This window comes from Hibiscus syriacus, unplaced genomic scaffold (genome assembly GCF_006381635.1).
Source record: "Hibiscus syriacus cultivar Baekdansim isolate YM2019G1 unplaced genomic scaffold, ASM638163v2 tig00112738_pilon, whole genome shotgun sequence".
NCBI lineage: Eukaryota > Viridiplantae > Streptophyta > Magnoliopsida > Malvales > Malvaceae > Hibiscus > Hibiscus syriacus.
The window spans coordinates 2,093,926-2,119,556 of record NW_024063392.1 but is presented as its reverse complement, the minus strand read 5'-3'; the positions used below and the strand labels follow the sequence as shown (position 1 = coordinate 2,119,556).

General features: G+C 35.1%; 1 pseudogene; it reads right to left on the bottom strand.

Moving 5' to 3' along the window:
• Positions 1-9,540: 9,540 nt before the first annotated feature.
• Positions 9,541-25,631, bottom strand: part of LOC120182892 — a 50,241-nt pseudogene continuing 34,150 nt past the window's right edge.

Here is a 25,631-nt window from a genome sequence, read left to right as displayed (position 1 = left end):
CTAGATATTCTTTTCTGATATTTTTAAATAAATAAATACCCTATTTATAAAACCCTAAAAATATATATTTACTTTAGTTTTATAAAAATTATTTTTCTTTAAAATTTACTCAATTGAATAGGGAATAAGATGATCATAAATTAAATTTATATTTAAATTCTTAAATTCTATTATTAGAGACAATTTATAATCGACGGGAGCCAATTTTGGGCGTTATGAGGGTTTTAATCCTTCCCCAAACGTAACCGACCACTAATCCCTTTTTATTATTAAAAAATCAAATTTTTGGTTAAAATACAAACCGGTTTATCTTTTAACTGATGTTTTAAAAACTCTTTTAAAAGATGATTTTTAGGTATTCGACCAAAAAAGTCGATGGCGACTCCCAAATTATTTCTTTAATAAAAATTATTTATTCATTCACATTACTTTTTTCGTCAAAGAAATTTCGTGCTCGGGCGAAAACCGGTTACGACACTACGTTTTACTTGTAAGGTCCTATATAATCCAACCCACACTTGCACTGTCTTTCTCACGAAACACACTCTCTCTCTCTCTCTTTTCTTTCGTATCTTCTTCCTTTTTCTGAGAAAAACCTTTCATTTCAGCCTCTCTCTCTATATATCTTTCTCAATGAAGAAAGCTAAGGTACACCCTGTGTACGAAGGGAGAGGAAGGGAGAGAAGCAAAGGGAACTCGTCAAAGAGTGAGAGAATGATTGCCAAGGGAAGAAGAAACGGAGTTAGGACTATGAAAGCTCTTTCAATTGTTCCCGATAACCGGTCGATGGTGACACAAACGATGGAGCTGGAAGGTGAAGGAACGTTGTACAAGGTTGAGATCTCTCAGGCTCCGGTAGAGGAAATGAATGATGATAACAAGCCTACGGAGCAGGTGCAGCAGCCTGTGAACAAGGTGGCACCTGTTCAGAATAAGGGAAACGACGAGGAGATGTTGTTCTTGGATGACTTGCCAATGATATGTAACTATGAGGAGGGATGGCCGTGTTTCAGTGTTGGGTATGGCTGGGATTGTTATACCTATTGCGAGCCAACGAATGGGTTTTGGGAACCCTTTGAAGACGTCAATTTTGAGCCTGTTTGGGATGATGCCCTATGGGACTTTAAGAACGACGATAAAACCAAAAAGCTTTAGAAGAAAACCTCTTATGTTTCAGTGTATTATAGTTGTTCTTGTTGTTATCTGACTGTTTTCTTTTGTCTGTCTTATAGAGTCTAGAGCGTTGTCTTTAGGTACAAATGCATTACTGCAAAACAACTGTTTAATAGACTTATGTAGCAAGAGTTTTATAATATGAAGTGTTTTATTTTCTGAAATGGTAGCTGTTCGTTTCAATAATCTTATCTTTTGGGGTACAAACTTGAAAGAAAATAAGAAGTTTTCATTTGAAGGTCACTTGGTACTGTTCAAATCTGAGTTGATTTTGGAACCTGATTGAGATAGGTCACTTGAAATTTAAACACAGCCAAAAGGTTCTACTTGGTGTAAATTCTACACTTTTTGTCATCTCTATCAGACTCTAATTTCTGTCCTTTTTTCAGATTCGGTCCAATAGGATCAGAAGCATTAATACATTTAATCACATGTGTAGTTCCATTGCAAGAGAATACATACATACACACATATATGAGTGTTTGTGTGTGTATAAACTAGCAGGTGTTGTTCAAACCCCTGGTTTTATTTGAATCAACATAAAATCTAGCCTTAGAATGCAGCTATTCTTTCTAATAGGAGAATCATAAAAGATTTTCAAAGATAAAATGCAAATGAAGACAACTAGGAGTTGATGTATGTCTATATATATAGAGGCAGGATCTGTTAACATCGTGTAAAATTTTTTAGTTTTGCATCTTTCTAGGATTGTTGAATGAGTGAAAATAGATGGCTGGGAATCACGATAGGAAATGAAAAGATATTCAATGGAAAAAAATGAGATAATCTTAGTCTTCTATTTTCGCTCATCCATCAATCATAAAAAGGTGTAAAATTAAAAGTTTTAAGTATATCCTAACTCATATATATATATATATATTGCACTTGTATATCGGTGGAACTATCGATTTTAAGATTGCATTTGTTGGTGTTGTAAGGTTTGCAAATGTCAACTAGTTCAACGCGCTGTCTCAACAACTTTGTTGCAGTTAGGGTGTGAAACATTTATCAGGGACTTCATATGCAACATCTTAATAGGTTCTTGTTCCATCCAATGCAAGCGAACGGAAGTTTAGTAATCGATATCAATGTTTGTTTTGTTGGATTAATGCCTTAGATATATGTATTATATGCTGCGGTTTAGTTAATGTTTTATGCTATGAACCAAGCTACTCTAGTAGTTAAAGATTTGTTATTGAGGTTCTGGGTTCGAGTACCATTTATGTCAAGGGGTTATAAAGGTTTATAATTAAATAGTTGAGTCTTAAAACTATATTATCTTATATTTACCCCATATCATTCTTAACTATAACAAAAGGAAAATGTATAATATGTTAACTATGTCTAATATTTTACTAATAAAATGTTTCACTTAATTCATATGACATGAAAACAATTTTCCTTCGTCTACCTCATATGGATGGGTGGCTAAGGTACTATGAAGAATGGTCTATGTGAATTCCCAAGAGAGGCAAAGTCCTTGTCTGTCGATTCAAATTAAGAGAAGAAAATAGTCGATTTGTTGAGGTTAAGAAAATCTGAACCAAGGCTTCTCGGATTTAACCAAGACCATGAAGTATAGAATTGGTGTTCGCGGCATTTGCCGTGTCAACAAATAAGAGAGGAGAGAAACGACGACATCTCTTGTTAATATGATTTCTAACCTCAAATTATCATATATTTTAAATACTTTTTTATTTTTTATTAATAGAATATTTTTGTCAAATAAAATTTTATAAATTTACTTCTCTTAAAATTTTAAGAAAAGTGAATTTATAAAATTTTAAAAATTTACCTTCCTAATATAAATAAAGGATATCGCTAAAGTTACATGGGTGTCTGATCTGCTCGACCCACTTAAACTAGTTTTGAATATATCAAAAATGGTGAGTCCAACATATTTTAAGCAGTATAAGAAGGGAAGATCGAGGATTTAAATCGGACTTGTAACTCTAAACTATATTTTTGCAAAAGTATGGGTCTCCTTAGCTCTAAAAACTTAGCATCGACTCCACCGTTGGCAACAAAGTTGAAGAGGTAGTGATAAAAGGATCAATCTGACGAGTTTGTGCTTCGTTTGGATATTACCTCTTCGCTCTCCACTAACAAGCATAGAGAGAGCACACATTATTCCATAACATGAGGAATCCCTAAATCCCATTTTTTGTTATATTTTCAAATAAATATCCATGAGACATTATGATAAGTTTTGTAAGGTCAGTTTGATAGACGTGGCCCTTGTTTTTGATCATGAAAGGTTTATTGGGAAATCGGAATGTTATCTTAGATCTGTCTCTAAAGATGAATGTTAACTTAGTCGGAGAGATAATAATAGGCATGAGAAGCTTTATTTTTAGAAATTATGATTTTGCAGATGATGTTGCAACCTCTTAAGTCACGCCCTAAAATATGGGTCACAAGTTAAGTGAATTCATTATTTGTTTTAAAAATCTGGGATTAAATTAAAGTAGATAGCAAGTGTCAATTTAAAGTTAGTATACAGTGACTTAAAATTTTATAATCTAAATGGAAATTGAAATTAAGTTCAATGATCCAAAATGTAAATTACCCAAAATATAATGTTATATACTTTTAAATAGGGATGGCAAAAAAACCGAACCAGACGGGGAAAATCGAAAATCGAATTAAACGGGTCGGGTTCGGGGATGATAAACGGGACGGGGACGGGGGAAAACCGATTTTTTTAAACGGGGACGGGGACGGGGACGGGGACGGGTTTGGCAATCCCCGCCCCGATTACCCGAATACCTGGCCCGATACCCGGGTATTCAAACTTAATTTGTTTCACTCAAACAGCCCAATAATGTGAAATATTTTGTTATTTATTTTTGAACTTGGGCTGCAAGGTAATTCAAATTTAAAGGGTCAAACTCAAACAACCCAATAATATCAAACCCGGGTTAAGGCTCTCAGCACCATCAGTCATCACCTTTTCTTCTATCTTTCACATTTTCTCGAGATCTTTTTAGGGTTTCACTCTGCCGCAACTTTTGTTTATGGTGCGTTTTCTCTTTTCAGATTTTCTTATTCATCATTGTTTTGATATTGTTATTGTTATAATTCATGCATTCTTGGTGGATGATAAATAATGTTCATACTTTTAATCAACTCTTAATTAATGTCTGTTAGGCTGTTAGCTCTTTTTCATTTCAAATCTGGTATAGTAACTCCTCTAATGAAGAGTTGCAGAGGAAACCCCAATGAATGCCAAAATCAGTAACCCAAATGTAAATACCACCAAACTCTTTATTGAAGTTAAAGTCTTTGTTCTACCCTTGTTCAAGCAAATGGTGTCTTTGTAAATCACACAACATATTAACATTTGATGTGAAATATTAGAAACCATAAACAAATCCAAAAAAGGGTTTTTTAAAAATGAAAAAGGAAACCCATTTGAGCAAAAGAATAGATAAAAGAATAATTAAAAGGTAATAGTATTTAAACCAAGAAGAACGAGAAATAAAGAAAAATAATCACAGAAAACAAAAGTAGCATTCTAAAATAAAAGCAAAAAGATGTAAACCTGAATTTGAAAAATACCCCTTAAATAGAAAGACGAATAGAATCTAAAATCATTTAGAAAACAAATGTTACCAGCAGGGGAAGCATGAGCTTGGAAATGAAGGGAGTAAAGAGCTAAAAGAAGTGTCAGTGAGAAAAGCAGATGAGATTCTCTCATTTTTCTCTAACAAGGCCTAGCAAGCAGCCAAGCTATTTTTTACACTAGAGAGAAAAGGTGAGACCGATTGAGAGAGAGAGAGAGATTTGGGGCTTTAAAGACTGATCTAAAGTTAATAACTTTTCATTTTTTACTCTTTTAAGTTTGTTGTTTCCAGTGTTTAATTATATTTGACACTCTTGAGTTCGTAGATTTTGTTTAGTTTTTTTAGAATGAGAGAAAATTCGATGCTTTATTTAATATTAAGTTCCAGATTCTATTGCCAGATTTATAAAAATAAATTATTAAAGCGTAATTTAGTATGAATTATATCATCTTTGTAAATTTGAAAGAAGTGATTTGTATTTCTATTTAGTACAAATTTAGGAGAAAGAAGACACTTTCTTGATTACATTCAAATTCATGAATTTAGATTTGTTACTAAATGTGAAATTAGTGTTACTAAATGGTTAATATCATTTCTGATCATTAATAGCTACTTTTCTTAATGAAGGTTGTTTCATAGCAATAATGGAAGGTCAACGATCCATAGATGATAATTCTAATGCATGGGCACAAACAAAATCACAAGCTGAAAGCAATAATATGACTCAATCATCTCCGATGCCAAATAACCAAGGCCCATCCATTTCACCCATAGAAGAAGAACAAATACAAATCGATGATAGCAATGTTGGTACAAATAGTAGAAAGCGAAAACTTACTTCAGTTGTATGGAATCACTTTGAGAAGGTGAATGTTAATGGTGAGGATAAGGCAGAGTGTCGTTATTGCAAGAAAAAATTAGGAGCAAATAGTAAGAATGGGACACGACACTTGCATGTGTAGAGATATACGTCAACAAGTGATTGGGATGGGGCAAAAAACAATGGATGGACAAACAAATCTATCATGCTTAAATTTTGACCCCGAAAAATCAAGAAAAGATCTTGCAGAGATGGTAATAGTGCATGAATATCCACTTGTAATGGTGGAACATCATGGGTTTCGAAAGTTTGTGGTTGGTCTTCAACCTTTATTTAAGATTCCATCTAGGAATACCTTAAAAAATGATATTCTCAAGATTTATGACTTTAAGAAAGAAAAACAATGCGGTATGTTTATTTGTTTAATCGGTTTCTAATTTGTATCTTGTATTTATTTGGTTTCTAATTTGTATGTTGTATTTATTTCAGTCTATTGGAGAAGAATCGAAGCAAGATTTCCATTACGACAGATATGTGGACATCAAGTAATCAAAAAAAAGGTTTCATGTCAATCACATCGCATTTGATCGATGATAACTGGGAGATGCAAAGCCGAATAATGAGGTACTTTAAACTTACCTTTGCTAGCTAGGTACTAAATATAAGAACTAAATTGATTCTAATTACTTATTTACTAGGTTTATATACGTGCCTTGTCCTCATACTGCTGAAGTTCTTGCTGATGTGTTGTATGAATCTCTATGTGATTGGAACATTGATAGAAAAATATCAACAGTTACAGTTGATAATTGTAGCACAAATGATCTGATGATTCATTTATTATTAGACAAGTTGTCTTTGAACCCGTTGATTTTAGGAGGAGAATTATTTCATATGAGATGTTGTGCACACATCTTGAACTTGATAGTTCAAGATGGTTTATCTGTTATTGGGGATGGAATTGATAGAATTAGGGATAGTGTTTATTTTTGGAGCGCAACACAAAAAAGAAAAGAAAAGTTTGAGGAAGCGGCTCGTCACTTGACAATTGATTGCTCAAAAAAATTGTCTCTTGATTGTAAAACACGTTGGAACTCGACATATTTGATGTTGAGTGTTGCTATAGTGTACAAGGATGTTTTCAAACGTTTAAAGCAACGAGAAGCACTATATAGAAGTTTACCTACAGATAGAGATTGGGAGTTAGCTTCAAGTATTTGTGGAAAATTGCAACTGTTTTATAAGGTGACTTTGATGTTTTCGGGTACCAAGTATCCTACGGCTAATGTATTTTTCCCATCCATATGTGAGATAAGAATTACATTAAGTAAGTGGAGTGAAGATCGAGATGAAGTGATAAAAGCACTGGGGGAGAGGATGCTTGTTAAGTTTGATAAATACTGGTTAGTTATACATGGATTTATGGGAGTTGCAGTTGTATTAGATCCAAGATACAAGTTCAAAATGATGGAGTATGCTTTCCCAAAGATTTATGGTTTTGAAAAGTCTGATGTTGAAATTTTAAAACTAAAGGTGCTTGTGTCTCGTTTGTTTTAAGATTATGAAACTTGTAATTATGAAAGTTCACGGAATCGGGATGTTGATTCAAGTCGCAACACTAGTGACATGGAGGTTCAGGTGGAGGGGGAGTTTTCAACGACTATTTTACATTCATTGAAGATGATAATCATATAGGTATAACTATATGAGTTTGTTTTATTTATCTTTTGATTGTTTTATTTATGTTTTAAATGTATAAAATTATTATTGTAGGTATCATGTCGGAGCTTGATCATTATCTTCAAGAGAAAGTAAGGACACAAAATTCAGAGCTTGATATTTTGTCTTGGTGGAAAACAAATGGTTTCAAGTATCCAACATTACAAAAAATTGTCCGAGACATATTAGCAATTACAATATCCACTGTTGCATCTGAGTCTGCCTTTAGTACAAGTGGTAGATTGGTGAGTCCTCATCGGAGTCGTCTTCATCCAAAGACGTTGGAAGCGCTAATGTGTGACCAAATTTGGTTAATAAACGAAATAAGAGGTAATCAATCATTTCTTTTACTTATAAGTTTATTTTTTTCAATTGTATTATTGATATGATATGTTATATAAATTAATAAATACAATAACTTGTTCACAAGAGTCCGAAGCATATTGTAAAAACATCAAATATGATCGTGATGATGGTGATGAGGTACTAAATTGATATACAAGTTATACGTGATATCATTAACTTTTTTATATAAATTTTGGTGGTTTATAATTTTTTGTCTAATTGTAGCAATTGGGGGTCACAACTGTTTGATGATGGTGGTGGCGTCAAGCCCTTCATTGAGTGGCTCTAGAATGTCGAGTCTGAGTCGGAGGAGTGATTCACATTTATCATGATTTATTGTTAATTTTATTTCAATCATTTGGGGTCACAACAGCGAATTGCTCTTTGTTATTTCAGTTTGGTTTTCTTCATATTAAGACTACATTTCCCTTTGTTTTTATATTTTGATTTGAGTTTGATGTTTTCTGCATTTAATTTCCCAACCATTCTTCCATTATTTTACTATAAGATTCCTGAAATCACATAAGAAAATTCTATTAATTAAGAAAAATGAAACTTAAGACAAACCCGACCTCGTCCCTGCTCCTGAATTGTTTTCTGGAATATTTGTTCAGTGTCTCCAATATCAATCAATTTTTCAATTGTCTATACATTGTTGAACAATCAGATATGTGCCAAATATGATGGAGAATTATTCATAATATCAGCTGGCCTTGTACCCGTCACTGGAAATCATGACAACCAATAAAGAAGATTATTAGCTCCCTGTAATATACTACTCACCCAATTTTGGTTTGTGTTTCGATTCCGTTTAACTTATTTTAAATTTACTGAAATATTAAATTATTTTAATTTGATACAATTTTGAAGTATTAAATTACCAGTTTAAATAACTGTTTATGCTAAACGGGGATATCGTTTCCCCGCGGTTTTACCCGATTACTCGATGGGGATCCCCGTTTAAATCCCTGCGGTTTTTTAAGCGGGGACGGGTATGAGTTTTTTAAACGGGGACAGGGACGGGGGACCAATACCCGGTCCGAACCCGGCCCTACTTTTAAATGAGTTTTCCCCCCTCTTTGCATTAAGATTAGCCGCCCGACAGTCTATCGGTTTCATAATTAATCATCAATCCAAAATTACAAAAAATGATTCATGGTTCCCTGATAATGGCAGATCCTGCAGTTACAAAGGCTTTCTGTGTGATTTCAAACCTTTATGTGGCTATCAGCAACTCTCTGTCTCTCTTATATAAGTTGTCAGCCTCAACATACAAAACAAAACACTCATATTTGTCACAAACGTCATGAAAAGCAAAATAAATAACTTATCTTCTATCATCAACTCCCCTCCAGTCCACTCGCCTTCTCTCTGTTCAGCAAATTCCAAGTTCTTGCAGTCATTTCTTCATCTTCACCAGCTTTCATAAGATGTTACGGATCCATTTTACGTTCAGCTTCCTCTTTGGTTTCATCACTGGAAAGCCCTTCATGAGGCGGAGAATCTGATACTAAATGAGCATCATCCTTGTTACCGAGTCTCTCCTTTAGCTGCTCATCATCCTCTACCACATCCACTGACCCTTCAGCATCTTCATTATGTCCAGGTTCAGTTGATGCCACCCGGTTGTCCCTTGTTTGCTCATGCTCCTCTATCTCTGCAGATAATTCTTTCACCTCTTCAACTTGAAGATTGGAAGATGTCTTCTCCCTGTCGTTAATCAGACCACCTATGTTTTCCGATCTAGATTGTAGTTCCCCTTCTCCTTGTTGATTTTCATGAGGGTCGGTAGAAGGCGTTGATAGAGTATTGAGTGATTCTGTTTCAACCTCTGATTGCTCTGTATTAGAAATATCTATACTATGGTGATCTTCTGAAGATTTGACATTTTCTGAAGACGAATAATGTTGAATGTCATCAGCAATGGTGATCATCTGGCTCCGATTCTTTAACAGTATTCCTAACAGCGGAATCAGTTTCAGCTGCAGGGTTCGAGGATGGGAAAGATTGGAAGGCATCCCAATCATCTTCATATTCTTCCATGTCATCACTAGTGGTGCCTATATTGGTGGCTGATGATGGGGCATTGTCCTCTCTTCTCCCTTCCACCGGAACTGGTAGTTTAATCCCTAATGGCCGTGCTACAGACTTCGTTTCTGCAGCACTGTGATCCAGTGTTACTGAAGCACGAATAACACCCTGAAACAAGAATGGTTGTTATTATTTCTGAACAATGCAGCAGAAGAAAACAGAAGATTGAAAAATCAAAGAAAACTTTAGGGCAATAAAGACTTTCATTGCATATTTCTGTCAACAATGTAATTTAGACATGAGGTAATATTTTAGTATTGAGAATCCATTGCCCTACCATAACCATATCAAGAAAAACTATTGGTAAAACCTGATCTATGTTTCTTGAAGCACAAAAAGTCATCAGGTTCGATCTAGCAAGACAGTTAATGAAGTTCACTGAACTTTCATTTCAGCTAAATGTCAGAGTTTTCCATTTCTTTCTATTGCAGTAGACACGATTGTCATTTATGTAGAAGAAAATAGAGAGAAAAACACCTGAAGTTGCTGTCTGTGCATCTCAGGCATCGATAACAAGACATCCTTGAGATGACCAGCAGATGAAGGAATCTGAGCTGGATGAAAAACAAGCCTGATGGCAGTGTTTCTTAAGTCATCGACTTCCTGCCAGCATAATCATAAACGAAAAAAAAAATTAGCTGACCTTTATTCCCACATGTAATGGGGTAAGGGGAGGTAAGATAGTAGACTGCCACCAACGCAAGGTTGAAAACAGCTTCGAGACCTCCAAATTATGAAATGCCCTCCGTGGGACTCAATCCCACGACCTCAAGGCTAATAACCTTGTGCTCTACCAACTGAGCTGGATGGTCATCCTCGTCATAATCATAAACGAAAGATTGTTCAAAACAATGGAAATACTTGTTCTAATTTCAAGTGTTGAAGCATCTTGAACAGCTTACCTGAGAACGACTATCTACTGACACCGAGAAGACCATAACAATAGCTTCCAGGAAGAGATTCATGAACCCTCTCTGGCAGTCGCTCCCTTTTGAAACTGTTTGGAGGAGCATTAAAACTTGTAAGCATTCCCCCACAATAGCAACTGATTCTTTAGTCATGGATTTCTGTAACCAAAAATAACACAAATTCTCAGAATAATCACTCTTGGACAAATTAGGTTTCAATTGTGGAACAGAATAGAAGGTGCACCATTAACATGTCTTGGATTATGGTGAGAATGCCCCCAACCAGCTCTCCAATAATGAATATAATGTGACTGTTGTCTTCCATAGAGCTGTTTTCAGAACCTGCAACCCGATAGCCTGTACCTGTGCCCCAAAAGTGTTTAATTATCAGTCTCACACCCTTTTGTAAATAAAAGCAGGCATCTAGACCTGGACACTGAACACATAAAAGTTTAAATCACCTGTAAATTTGAGTCGGTTAGTATAGTAAGCATACAAACAGTGCAAAATTTAAACACCGAAAAATAGACAGGATCACTGTCTTTGTTGCCTTCTAGACATTGAATTTCATGCATTATCTTGAGCAACATAACTATCTGTTCAATAGAGAACGCAAGATTCAATAGTAGTAGTTTGCGCAAGTCGGATCTCTTATTATGCAGTAGATGAATTCCTTCAACACAATCCTTGGTCAAATCCGCAAGTTCATCTAGAGAAGTGCATAAAATATTTCTCAGGTGGTAAATGGCATCATCACCAAGATTAGGAGCGTCTGCAATATAAATTTCAATTAGCCTCCATTCACCAAAATACGAGTATACAGCCAAAACACGAAAATCTCTAATATACATGACAAATCAATTAATCTAACCAAATTCTCACTCTTGAATGGCGTATTTTCCCATCGTCATTCAACCCCCTTCCAAAAAAAAAAAAAAGTAAATCCGATCATGTACTCCATTTTGAGAAGCATCAAATAAAATGTGGTATTAAAAAATCAACCAGATAATTAATGTCAGCATCATAAGCACAGAAGAGATTTTTTATTCTTTTAATTATTCTTGATTTCATGGGCTTACATATTCAACATGATTCCTGAATGTCATTTGGATCGTTCATCCTACTTCTAAACAATTTTCCCTTTTACCTAAAAACTTTATAGACAGCATAGTTAGGTGCTACTTTGTTGCAATATAATTTTCCAATCTCAATCTCGAGACTTTGTAGAATCCCATATGAGAACTTTAATAAAGACAATTTAATTGCCAGTAACCTAAGAAACCCCAGAATAAGATCCTCCAACCACCCTCCCCCTCACCCAACAAAAAGTAAATAAATAATTAAATAAAGAAGAGAAACAAGAAAAGTAACCCTTTCCAACATGGAAGGCATGGACATTTCCTGGTACATTGATTGTGATACAATAAAAATTCAAATATTGAAGCAGAAAGAATCATTTTTTGACGTAATATGATTTGAAACATAGATCTTAGCCTAAGTAGGTTTAATAAGAAAACTAATGTTAAATTTCAACGAAATAACAGAAATATTCACCAACAAAACTAATGAATATTAGATATTAGTTTCAGATACCTCAACTAAATCATCTTAATGATCTATTGAAGAAACAGAGATTACATGTTTAAAATATAGATGTGAAGAAACAGGAAAAATGCTCACCGTCAATGAGTTTCTTCAACAAGGAATTCACACTCTTCACAAAATCAATAACTTTTGATAGTGATAGCTCAGTCGAAGCTTGTCTAATGAATTTGTAAACAATCTGTCGAGGCCGTCTTACGATTGGACCCAAAATTGGGCTTTGACTTGAATAACTAGGTTAGAGTCGCCACCGATCATTTTAAAGAAATATTTAGGCTGATCGGACACCATCTTACATGATCTACGTTTTACCAGAAATATGTCGGGTTCGAGAGTCGGTTACGGTCAAGGAAGGATTAGCACCCTTGAACCTCCCTTTCGGTACTAATTAATTTGCCGGTTGTCTTAATCGCGAAAATTAAAATTTAAATTAAAAACCCGATTCAAATTACTTACCTTCGATTGAAAAAAAATCCCCTAAAAGGTCAAGAATATTGTTAGAATGTAAAATAAAAATAAATATGAAAAAAAGGAAAAATATAATAATAATAAAATAAATAAATAAATAGAGATAAATAAAATTTAGTAACAAGAAAAAAAATGAAATAAAATAAAAAATGTTAAATTTTGAAATAAAAATGGAAAAATTTTAAGAAAATAAATATTAACAAAAAAACGAAAAATAAATAAAAAATGATCAAAATACAAAAATTAAAATAACAGTGGCTAAATAAAAAAAGTGGCTAAATTAAAATATGCATAAATTCCTAGGCTATTTTCGAATAAAACATAAATTAGGGACTAAAATTTAAACATAATAAATTTGAAATCCAAATTAAAATACTAAAAATTAAAATCAGTGGCTAAAATGTAAAAGTTACAAATTACAGGGACTGCGGATGAGGTTTGTCCATTCTTAAAATTACGCAGAAGTCCCTCCCCAAAACGAAGTCGATCAGGGAGGAGTATTTATACCCGAAATTCGGCCCAAAACGAAGTCCCATTTTCTATTTTCCCTTATCTTTTGCCTCTCTCTAGAGAAACCCCACCGGAGGGAATGGTCAGCCACCGCCCCAGTGACCAATCCGCAAGGCGGCGGCCGGAAAAAAACCGAATCTCACCAAAATAACCTTCACAACCCTGTGAACACAAACCCGACCTCTAAATGCCCAAACCAAACCCTTATCGAAGTAGATCTAAAAAACTCCTCGGGTTTTTCCTTCATTCGACAGCGACCGATGGTTTTTCCCACTTTTAATGTTTGTTCCTTGCGATCTTCTTACTTGTTTAATGATATTTGATGTTTGGTGTTGTTGGTATTCACTGTTTGTGTTGCTTCGATACTCTCTGTGGTGTTTTTTCGACTGTTTTTTGTTTTCTGTGGTTCGATGATTGTTTCTCCGTTGTATCTGAGTGGGGGTATTTATACCCTATCAGTCGGTAATCGTTGTTAAACATCACGGGATGGGTCAGTCCCGTTTGATGTTCGTGGCACGCTTTTCGATATGTGGGATACCCATACTCCGGGGTTGTTTTGACTTGATTTTTACGAGATTTCTGGCTACGGGTACCGAGGATCTCGGTCGGTGGACGATTTTGCAGGCGCGTGAGAATCATGCGCCGTCCGTGTGCTCGTTGTAGGAGTCTTTCCTCTAGAACATTCTGGGGCCTTCCTGGCCGTTGGATTGGGTCAGACCCAACGATCCAGATCTGTCTACGTAAGTGATGAGATATGAGGGTTAAACAAAACCCTAACTTTTTGCGATTTTGGTCGTTGATCTTCCTCTCGATCTAACGGTTATGACTCGTGCGACGCTGGACTTGATGATGAAACCCTAATCCGAGTGGGCTTGTTGGGTCAGGCCTGCCTACCCGGTTGGGCATCCCATACCCTTGTTGGACCTGGAGTTGGACCTGGACCCAAAATAAAAAATGAATAAATAAATAAATAAATCAAAAAATAATAATAATAATAATAATAATAATATAAGCTATATAATATATATATTTCAAAAATATTTTAAAACTATATATTGTATATTTAAAAAATGTTTTCAAAACCATATATTAAATAGTTGTCAAAAATGTTTTTCAAAAACTATATAATATATACATTTTCAAAAAAAATTTAAAACTATATATTATATATGTTTTCGAAAAATGTTTTCAAAACTATATATTATATAAGTTCTTAAAATGATTTCAAAACTATATATTATATAAGTTTTTCAAAATGATTTCAAAACTATATATTATATAAGTTTTTAAAATGTTCTAAAAAATTATATATTATATATATTTTCAAAATATTTTTCAAAAACTATATAATATATACATTTTCAAAAATCGTTTTCTAAAAAAAATATTTTTGAAAAATTATACTATATTAATATATATATATAAATAAAATAATAAAATAATAAAATAATCCAGACGAAAATGAGTGTCTACAGCTGTCGCTCTTTGTCTTTTTTCGTGTAGCGAAAAATAGGACAAAGATAAAATGACACAAATTTTTGTTTGGTATGAAGGGGTCCCTAAGTCTAATATTCTCCTTTGTGGAGTTGAAATTAGCTCTGATATTGCAATTAAGAATAATTTCCTGTTAAATTGAGTTGCGGATGACTCATCCGTCGCGAAGTCGAGTCTATCTTGAAACGATGTGAAATTGGAGTCGTAGTTCAAAATTTGAATCGGAATGCGGCTTCTCGTTGCCAAATTGTAGTCAACTTCGATCTTCTTCTCGGTTTAAAGATATTGGTTTGAAAATTCGATTGGAAAATGGTTCATTGTCACTAAAGCACAACTAACCCAGGTCTTTTTCTTGACTTAAAAACCTAGGTTTAAACTTTAACCGGAAAGTACTTGATACGTCATCGAGCTGAACGGAATCGAACTTGAAAGTTTTCATTGACAGATAACCCTTCTCGCCATGAGTTATGTTGTACTAAGCTGAGAGGTTGCCCCAGATCTTCTTATTGACTTAAAGACCTCAGCTTCAACCAGAAAGTAGTTTCTCGATGCTACCATGTTGTTGATGTGTCATCAAGCTGAAAAGAATCGAACTCGGCAGTTGTTGTTGACAGATAGCCTTTCTTGACTTAAACTATGCTGTAAATTTGACATGCCCTTTAGCTGAATGGAATCGAACTCGAAGGTATTTGTTGACAGATAGCCCCTCTCGCCTTGAGCTATGCTGTGAATTTGATATGCCTTTGAGCTGAATCTAATCGAACTCGAAGGTCTTTATTGAGATATATCCATTCTCGTTTTGAGTTATGCTGCAAATAGTTCCTTTAAGTGAAAAATGGCTCCCCTTCACGGGTCTAAGCCGATTATAATTCTTCAGGTGGTTCCCCTTAACGGGTATGAACCAAGTGAGATGATCTTTGGATGAATCCCCTTCACGGGAAAGCAATGTGGTATATTCCTTAAGTGGTTCCCCTTAGTGGGTCTAAACTAAGTGAGATGATCTTTGGATGACTCCCCTTCACGGGAAAGCCAAGTTGTATGCTCCTCAGGTGGTTCCCCTTAGCGGGTCTGAACCAAGTGAGATGATCTTTGGATGACTCCCCTTTACGAGAAAGCTATGTGGTATATTCCTTAGGTGGTTCCCCTTAGCGGGTCTGAACCAAGTGATATAATCTTTGGATGACTCCCCTTCAGGGGAAATCCATGTGGAATATTCCTCAGGTGGTTCCCCTTAGCAGGTCTGAACCAGGTGAGATGATCTTTGGATGACTCCCCTTCACGGGAAAGCCATGTGGTATATTCCTCTGGTGGTTCCCCTTATTGGGTCTGAACCAGGTGAGATGATCTTTGGATGACTCCCCTTCACGAGAAAGCCATGTGGTATATTCCTCAGGTGTTTCCCCATAGCGGGTCTAAACCAGGTGATATGATCTTTGGATGACTCCCCTTCATGGGAAAGCCATGTGGTATATTCCTCAGGTGGTTCCTATTAGCGGGTCTGAACCAGGTGAGATGATCTTTGGATGACTCCCCTTCACGGGAAAGCCATGTGGTATTTCCTCAGGTGGTTGCCCTTAGCGGGTCTGAACCAGGTGAGATGATCTTTGGATGACTCCCATTCACGGGAAAACCATGTGGTATACTCCTCAGGTGGTTCCCCATAGCGGGTCTGAACCAGGTGAGATGATCTTTGGATAACTCTCCTTCACGGGAAAGTCATGTGAGACGTTCCTCGAGTGACTCCTCTTTGTGAGAAAGACAAGTGAGGTAGTCAGTTAGTCGGATATCATCCGTCGTGGAGTTGAAATCTGGTTTTTAACTGGAAAATAGCCGCTCGTCATTGAGTCAAGCTAAACTGGATTCGTTCAGAATTGGCTCTCGAACCCGTCTGAAGTTGATTCTGAGATCTTTTCAATATGTTAAGTTAATTGAGGTGTAACTTTTTGCTGCTGAGTTAAGCAACCATCATCGATCTTTCTTGAAGGTGCTTTTGAATCGAGTATCTTTCATCTTGAAGTTGAAACTTGACTCTAAAAGCTACAAAATAAATTATGTATGCTAAAAAAATGAAAAATGTGATGCTCTTAAGTATGTCTAAGATGCATGCAACATGAATTAGTTCTATTTTATCTCTTGGATGGAGCCTCATTTTGTTTGTTTGTCTTGTACTCAGAATCGACCATGCCCCATTTTCTTCTCGGGTTGCAGTTTCACGGACCTTTCACATTTGAGACTGTCCTGTTTGAAAATTTTTTTCTCTTTTCTCTTATTTTAGGAGGGAAAAATATGAGAATATAAGAATTCTGTAAAACATTTCTCCCCTATTCAGGCTCGCAATCGAATCAAATCATAAACATGAGTTCAAAGAATATCAAAAGAATCAATAGCTATTTACTGCTTTCAGAGTTATAACTCTTTGACAAATATCCAAAATGATGAGTTGGCTTCATGTTGGCTTCCTAATTTCTAAGGTTTCGGCCACCAAAATGTCATTTATTTTTAACATCACGACATACCCCTCTTTCTCATCTTGGCATTTTAATCGGATGCGAACAAAATGTTGCAACTAGCATAATCAATTATCAGACCTTCTATTTTGGTCCTTTGAAATCATCCATTTGTTCAAGCTTCGTAGGCTCCTCTAACAAAGGCAGTGCAGAAATAATCGGTCTAAAAATGGAATTCCTGAGTGCTCGTGTGAAATTTACTATAACAGGTGCTCCTTAACTCCCTTAGTCAATCTTTACCGAAACTCCTTATTTAGATAAATTTGATTTAATTTGCCATTGTCTGGCTAGCTGAATCCATAAAGCCGGGGAGTTTAACCAATTGCTCTAGAGGGACAACTCAATATTATAATCGCCTTCATCAGGCTAGCTGAATCATATCCATAATCTAGGGTGTTTAACCAATTGCTTTAGAGGGACAACTCAAGCTTTATTGTATATATATTATAATCGCCTTCATCAGGCTATATGAATCTTATCTATAAAGCCAGGGCGTTTAACCAATTGCTCTAGAGGGATAACTCAAGCTTTATTGTATATATAATATTATAATCTGGGTATACGGATCAAATATCTTAAGTTTGTCAAGAAGAACCTGTTATAGTCTAGGTGTTGTTAAGAGTTAAGGAATCTCATCTTTAGAGTTCAATTTCCAAGCAAATGACCTAAACTAGATTCACTTACTCGAGTATTCCATCTGTAATGATCATTATCATCATTGAACGTCTTCAATAAAGGTAGAATAATATCACACACAAGAGATGCCCCATGTTGTATGCTCCTATGCATACCTAATATAAGCCTCTTGTTCATTACCTTATGAAAGGAAAAGGCTATATCGGTCCCTGCAAGAGAAGGATATCGTGTTCTAGTGTGTCTTTTGGGTAAAACCAAGGGTCATTATTTGATCATGTCACTTTATCAAATATCTATAACTCCGATCATTTACAAAGTTTCTTAACTCATATGATATTCAAAGAATTTCAAATTGTAAATTTGATTCAATGTTCAACATAACTTCATTGAAATATCCTTATAAAATGAAATATGAGAAAGTTAAAAATCAAGTTACAAAAAGAAATATGAGAAAGTAAAAAATAAAGTTCAAACAGGATGCTGCAAAATGGAATAAAGCCTCATTAGGATGCCCCATTAGTTGGATTAAGGCTTTTACCTGCACTTGCTCCCCATCTCTCAACCGTTTCACTTGTCGGGGCTCCTTTTGATGTACCCTCGGATGCACAAATTTCTGATTCGGGAGTTCCTTGTTTTCATCGTAAAATTCCAACTCTTTTCTGTCCATCATTAGCTGGATCAAGGCTCTAAATTCGTCACATTCTTGTACATCATGTCCATCTTCATTGTGATAACATCAATGACTGCCACCTTGGAATCTGATGTGCTAGGATGTGGTACAAGAAACCCCGCATTTATCATTTGCCTCTATACCCAAGAAAGAAGCGACTTCACTTTGGAGACTCTGGTTTTGATCTTTTTACCATTATCCTTGGTGATTGCATTTTTCTCATTCTCTTGATGATTAGAATGAGGGTTTTGTGCAACGTTGGGTGATTCTAAATTATTGAAATGAATCCAGCTCCTGTTGTGCATTCTTTGGATAATCCTCTTGAAGGCAAGGTAGTTTTCAATAGCATGCCCCGAAACACCGCCATGATATTCACAGTGCACATTTTTGTCATACCATCTGGGGTATGGGGGCTTAAGAGGTTTCTCTGGATATGGTGACACCACATGTGCGTCAAACAACTATTGGTAAAGCTCCTTATATGTCACGGGAATGGGATTAAAATGCTCCTTTTCATTTTCTCTCAATGGTTCTCTCGAATCTTTCCTAGAAATACCCGACGGTACAGCTGTAATTGATTTTGATTTGGAGATTGTAACGCCTTTGATAGCGTTGAAAATGCTTATGATCTCTTATTCTTTCTTCTTTATGGGAGGTTTTCTAATTGACCTACCTCCTTATTTAATGGTTGTTTCTACCATCTTTGTTTTAACTTCCTCACCAAATCTCAGAATGTGGTGATAATCTGAATTATTTTGAAAGCTGGTTACAAAGGCCTGTGCTTTCGTGGCAGATGAATCCCCTTGACGTCATGGTAAGATTCCAAGATAAATTACCAACTGTAGAGTAAGTGGTGCAGCTACCCCCTCAGATGTCCCTACCCTAGGGGCATTCATTCGATTCAGGCCGGACATCCTTCAAATAATATGGTCAACAAATAAGTCTTGGTTCCTAGTGATGGAATCCAAGGTCTTTTGTTGATTTTGATTTATCTTTTCTTCTAGTTCATTCCGTAACCTTAGCATGTTCTCTTCAAGTCAAGCAATCTCTTGTTAGTTAATGTGAATGTAATGAAGAAGAAAAAAATGCAAAATATGTCTAAATGCATGATGTATGAAATGTTCAAGGCATTGATCCAAAAACGTGTCTGTTATTATAAATAACCTTTATTGGGAAAAAATGTTATTTCGTAAGAGACAAAAACCGTTAAGTTTTCTAGACCTCGAACAACTTCTGACATGTTGACTCATCTTCTGCTTTCGTTTGTCAACGGTTGAATACCCTCTCAAACCGTTCTGGTCTCTCTGAGTTTCTTTTTTTACTTGTCCCAATAAGTCTCGAATGATTGCATCTCTGGTTTTCATCCTTTGTTGAACCTGTTCCCTAACAATAATACCACTGGAGCCCTCCATCGATGAGAACTATCCGTAGTTCATTTGCTTGTCTCTTGAATCTGTCAACAATGACCTCCAGTTTCAGCTATCGCTTTGTCATCTTGTTCTCATTGTCATCGAGGGGATTCTCTAGGTCAGTAGCTTTTTTCTCGTCTTACCCCTACAACCTCTGTCAACTCAAAAAGTTGACTTTTGATGTGCTCGGTATAAATCCCAGTCCCTTCTGAGTCTTTTCTAACCATAGTCGAACCTTAGAACTTTTCATCTATTTTATTACAACCCCTTTGTCCATTAATGCAAATTATTATTTTTAACGAACAAGTTTTTAGTGGATCAACACCTCTTTTGAATGATGCAAATAATGAAAGAGAAAAAAATGAAAAGAGTTAGTGAGGTAAGGATAATAATCAAAATAATAATGAAAATAAAAGTCATACCCCACATGATGTCTACCCCACATGCTTATTATTCCTACCCTGACATGATCTCTAATTCCTTGTAGTCTCCCGATTTAGGTTCTAAAGAAGGTACCCGAGTTCTTCTTGCTGGTGCCCCCTTGGGCTTGTCAGATCCTTAGTCCTAAGCCCATTACAAGATTATGTGGACTAAGTTAATCTTGAGAGGATACATTCCCTTATGCCCATACGGAGAATAAATTCACACGAAGACATAAGGTATATGAATCTTGAAGGTTACTTGCTAGGCCCATACGGAGAATAAATTCCCACGAAGGCATCACTTTCACCCCCATTAAAAAGGGTTTGGAGCTCAGGTATAGAGCCAAAGATGAATTTTTTAAAATATGAAATCATTGAAAGAAAATATCAGTACAACTATTTATTTGAAAAATAATCAAAGATAAATAATTAGAATCGAATAAATGAATTAGAATTTAAACTTATAATTTTCGCTCAAAAAAATAACCGAAATTAATTATGACCTGACTCACTTACCTGCCCCCAGCAGAGTTGCTAAGCTGTCGCGGTCATCTTTCAGTTGGGTCCGGAATTGGGCTTTGACTTGAATAACTGGGTTAGAGTCACCACCGATCATTTTAAAGAAATATTTAGGTTGATCGTATAACATCTTACTTGATCTTCGTTTTACCAGAAATGTGTCAGGTTCGGGAGTCGGTTACGGTCAATGAAGGATTAGGACTCTTGAACCACCCTTTCTGTACCAATTAATTTGTCAGTTATCTTAATTGCGAAAATTAAAATTAAAATTAAAATTAAAAACCTGATTCAAATTACTTACCTTCGATTGAAATAAAATCCCCTAAAAGTTCAAGAATATTATTAGATTGTAAAATAAAAATAAATATGAAAAAAGGAAAAAATATAATAATAATAAAATAAATAACATAGATAAATAGAGATAAAAAAAATTACTAACAAGAAAAAAAAATAAAAAAAGACGAAATAAAATAAAAAAGGTTAAATTTTGAAATAAAAATGGAAAAATGTTAACAAAATAAATATTAAAAAACCAACAAATAAATAAAAAAAGGATCAAAATGCAAAAATTAAAATAACAGTGGCTAAATCAAAAAATAGTGGCTAAATTAAAACATGCATAAATTCCTAGGCCATTTTCAAATAAAACATAAATTAAGGACTAAAATGTAAACATAATAAATTCAAAATCTAAATTAAAATATTGAAAATTAAATTCAGTGACTAAAATGTAAAAGTTATAAATTATAGGGATTACAGACGAGGTTTATCCATTCTCAAAATTACGTAGAGTCCCCTCCCCAAAACGACATCGTTCAGGGAGGGGTATTTATAATCGAAATTCAGCCCAAATGCCCCCCATGCCTCTCATTTTCCATTTTCCCTTCTCTCTCGCCTCTCTAGAGAAACCCCACCGGAAAGAATGGCCAACCACTGCCACAGTGGTCAATCCGCCATCTGCCGCCGCTCCGGTGGCCACAAAAAAACCGAATCTCACCAAAATAACCCTCACAACCCCGTGAACCCAAAATCGGCCTCTAAACACCCAAACTAAACCCCTATCGAAGTAGATCTAAAAAAACACCTCGAGTCTTACCTTCGTTCGATGGCGACCGATGGTTTTCCCCTCACTTTTAATGTTTTTCCTTGCGACCTTCATATTTTTTTAGTGATATTTGTCGTTTAGTGTTGTTGGTATTCACTGTTTGTGTTGCTTTGATACTCTCTGTGGTGTTTTTTCGACTGTTGTTGTTTTCTGTGGTTCGATGATTGTTTCTCCGTTGTATCTAAGTTGGGGTATTTATACCCTCTCGGTCGATAATCGTTGTAGAACATCATGGGATGGTCAGTCCCGTTCAGTATTCGTGGCACGCTTTTCGATCTATGGGATACTCATTCTCCGAGATTATTTTAACTTGATTTTTACGAGATTTCTGGCTTCGGGTACCGAGGATCTCAGTCGGTGGACGATTTTGCAGGCACGTGCTCGTTATGGGAGTCTGCGCTCTAGAATATTCTGGGGCCTTCCTAGCCGTTAGATTAGGTCAGACCCAACGGTCTAAATCTAGCTGCGCAAGTGATGAGATTTGAGGGTTAAACAAAACCCTAACTTTTTTCAATTTTGGTCATTGATATTCCTTTCGATCTAACGGTTGTGACTCGTGCGGTGTCTCGTGCGGTGTTGGACTTGATAATGAAACCCTAATCCGGGTGGGCTTGCTGGATCAGGCCAGCCTACTCAGTTGGACAGTCCATACCCTTGCTGGACCTGGAGTTGGACCTAGACCCAAAAACAAAAATAAAAAATGTATAAAAAAATAAAAACAAATCATAAAAACAATAAAAAAAATTAAAAAATAATATTAATAATAATAATATAAGTTATATAATATATATATTTCAAAAATATTTTAAAACTATATATTATATATTTAAAAAATGTTTTCAAAACCATATATTATATAGTTGTCAAAAATGTTTTTCAAAAACTATATAATATATACATTTTCAAAAAATGTTTTTAAAACTATATATTATATATGTTTTCAAAAATGTTTTCAAAACTATATATTATATAAGTTCTTATAAATGATTTCAAAACACTATATTATATAAGTTTTTCAAAATGATTTCAAAACTATATAATATATACAGTTTCAAAAATCTTTTTCTAAAAAAATATTTTCAAAAAATATACTATATTAAGATAAATAAATATATATATATATATAATAAAAATAAAAAAATCCGGACGAAAATGAGTGTCTACACAATCAACATAAATGTCAGTGCCACTGAATTCAGTTGTTTCTGCATCTTTTGACACAAATGTGGTTCAGTTGTGCGATGAGCAAACAATTAAAAATAAAATAGCCAATGAGTGCAATAATCCCAATTTAAATCTCGATGTAGAATCAAAAGTAAAAAACATGTAGCATAATAGAATTCAGAACAAGTAAACCAAACACACTTTTTGTTGCGGAAGACAGCTATCAGATAGAGCAAAATAGCAACTGATAATTTGAGAAAAATAAAAAATGAAGATAAAAGAGACAAAATTTACGTGGAAAACCCCTAAATAATATATGGTAAAAACCACGGGCAACGGTAAAAGAATTTCACTATGCGAAAATAGGAATTACAACTTCTCTCAATCTACCAAAGAGAAGACAATGATAATTCTCTCTTGATAAAAAGGAGAAAGTAACTCTGTAACCCCCCAGACCGATGCGGGTAACCCGATCCGATCCGGGAAGTCACATTAGGGCCACCGGAGCGACCCATTGTAAAAATAGCGGAAAATTTAAATCTTTTTATCAGAACATGTAAACTTATAAAATCATTTGTCACTATTTAAAAATAAAACATATTTCCAGACTCGTATATAAATCAAAATACAATTACATGCCCCCTAATCACATGTACCATACTCTGCAACAACGCCGGAAGAACTCCCTTACTGAAGTCGATAGATGCACTGGTACAATTCTTTTAACCTGAAAAGGTGAGTAATAGAGTGAGCTTCGAAAAGCTCAGTAATACAGAACTACCAGATGATGCTGAAAAATGTGCAGATACAGATAAACATATTTTCCTTATTGGTTCAGATATTTACAGATCTTTATATTGAGCTGAGGTCCATTGATATCGCATGTAGTAACAAATAATATTCATTTCAGATGGAAATATTTCGGATGTCTAGGTTCAGGAGATCAGAACAGGTTTTCTAGTGTGTTCCCAAAAATCATGTAACTTTTCAGATCTTTTTTTTTAAAAACATATATATATATACCCCCATCCAACAAGTCCAAGTTGTGTAGGTTCCCCGGAACCATACACCCACCATCAAGTCCAGTTGGCCCTGAGCACACAGCCGAGGAACCGGTAAATAAGGCCCTGAGCACACAGCCGAGGAGCCTCCAGGTATACTTCCTCCAACATTACCCCCCCAAGTAAGATATGTCCATCCGTAAACGGATATATCAAAAATCAAAACATAAATCAGGTCAAGTATCATATCAGAAATCAGGTCAAGTAACAGATCAGAATCCAAGTCAAGTATCAGATCAGAATCCATGTCAGATATCAGATCAGAATCCATGTCAAGTATCAGATCAGAAATCAAATCGAAAATCAGGTAAAATATTCATGTGAGTAGGGAACACACCAGAATTTACAGATAGTATTCAAAGATATTGGATAATCTTAACAAGTAGGGGAACACGGATCTTTAGTATACCGATAGAATATCGGAATTCAGAATCACTATTGAAAGAGTTCAATAACTGACAGAATAATCAGTTATTCAGAAAGTGACTTGAGCTGATAAGGAAGAAATGAAGGTTCATGACATTTATATTATCTATCGATTGATCGAATTATCAGACAACTCTTAGATGAATAGTTTTCAGAACTAATGCCTGTCGATTGGTCAATTCATTGTTCTTCCAGGGTATTTACTCTTTAATACCACAATTCTTATCCATAGACCATTTTCGGAATCATCGTTGAATAGATATTCCAATGTCTTTATTTCATTTCCACACTTCTACAATATCATGAAATGCTGACGTACTTGATTAATTTGTTCAAACTCATTGTAATTGTACACTACGTAAACTCATCAGAGTTTCCAGACTTATCCAAGTCACTTACTAAATCCTCAGTCATTGAAGTTACCTATTTCATTTAGCAGTCATCTCTATTCCAGTTACTTCAGGATTTTCCAGAGTAATTCAAACGTTCCTGAATTTCAGATACATGTTGTACTTCCATTCCATTCAATTTGGTCTTCGTGGTTGATTGTCGAACAAACGTTCAATTCTTAGTACTGAATACAATCTAGAGCTGAGTTGAATACTTCCAAAATTTATCATCGAGCCAAACTTGAGAAGATGAACACATGTTCCAGTAATATTTATGTCATTCAGGTATTGACATAGCTTTAGGGTTGATCTATTCACTTGAATTGTTTTCCATTACCTTTAAAGGTAGTCCAATACTTATCTTACTTGGATTCCTTAATTAATCCAAGACATTTACTTAATTTAGGCCATAAGGGTATTTTGGTAATTTTGATGTTCAGTTTTATTCCATTCATTTCAGAGCTCGAGGATATTCAATCATTCCTGAGCTTGGGGATATTCTTGGGTCATTTCTATTACAGGGGTATTTTGGTCATTTTACAGATTCACGGTATTTCAACCTTTTTCCTCAATCCGGTCTTATTATTTAATTCCAATTTATTATCTATTCCAGTCCGTTCGAACAAT